Here is an 860-nt window from a genome sequence, read left to right as displayed (position 1 = left end):
ATATTATATAGGTATAAAGAGGTAGTACTTCTATTAAGGAATTTAAGTCTCAGAGGTTTTGAATTGAGTAATAAATTTGTGGATTAAGTGTGTACACAATTGGGGATAGGGTCTACTAGTTAACTACGGGTTTATCTGAGGATGTGCAGGACAAGAGTTAAGTCACATAAGGAAGAACAAAAGGGAGGAAAAGGTGAAAAAGATAAGAATGAGAGAGAAAAAGATCAGAAGTTCTGTAGAGCTAGACAAAAGACAAAAAGATAATTAAGAAAGAAAGAAATAGAGAGAGAAGACAAGAAAAGAAAGGAAAACGCACATTCACGTATTCCTAAAATAAAAATTATAAGAGGAAAAAAAGTTACTGGAAAACGATTTTTTTTCAAAAAAGGCAAAAATTAAAGATTAATAAAAGTTTTAAAAAAGGAAAAAAAATTATATATATAAGGTACCAAAAAAAAAAAGAAAGAAAAAAGAAAATGAGAAGAAGAAAAAAGAAAAAAAAAAGTTCTTTGATTTTTTTTTGATTTTTTTGGGAGGGGTGGGAAGAATCCTGTATCTCCCTTTTGTCTATAAACTACCTCTTATTGGAGTCTCTGGTCAGCTTGAGGTCCTGTGGCTTGATTGGTTTCTTGTGTTGGTTTGTTCGAACAGGCAGAAAAATGGTCTTCTTTACCCAAGATTTTGAGATTCCTGCTCCCAGGTTAGTTTAATGGGAGGGTGATCTGCTTTGAGAATTACAAAAGAGGGGGATTCAGTGATGAGGCTATGTTCTGGGTAGAGTTGAGGCCTTTCAACAAACAGTAGCTTTTCCCTGGGGCTATTTTGTGAAAAACTCACAGAGCCCAGCCTGGAGCCATTCT

This window comes from Dipodomys merriami, unplaced genomic scaffold, assembly GCF_024711535.1.
Source record: "Dipodomys merriami isolate MVZ:Mamm:240054 unplaced genomic scaffold, mDipMer1.0.p SCAF_331, whole genome shotgun sequence".
Taxonomy (NCBI): Eukaryota; Metazoa; Chordata; class Mammalia; order Rodentia; family Heteromyidae; genus Dipodomys; species Dipodomys merriami.
This window is presented reverse-complemented; position numbering follows the sequence as displayed.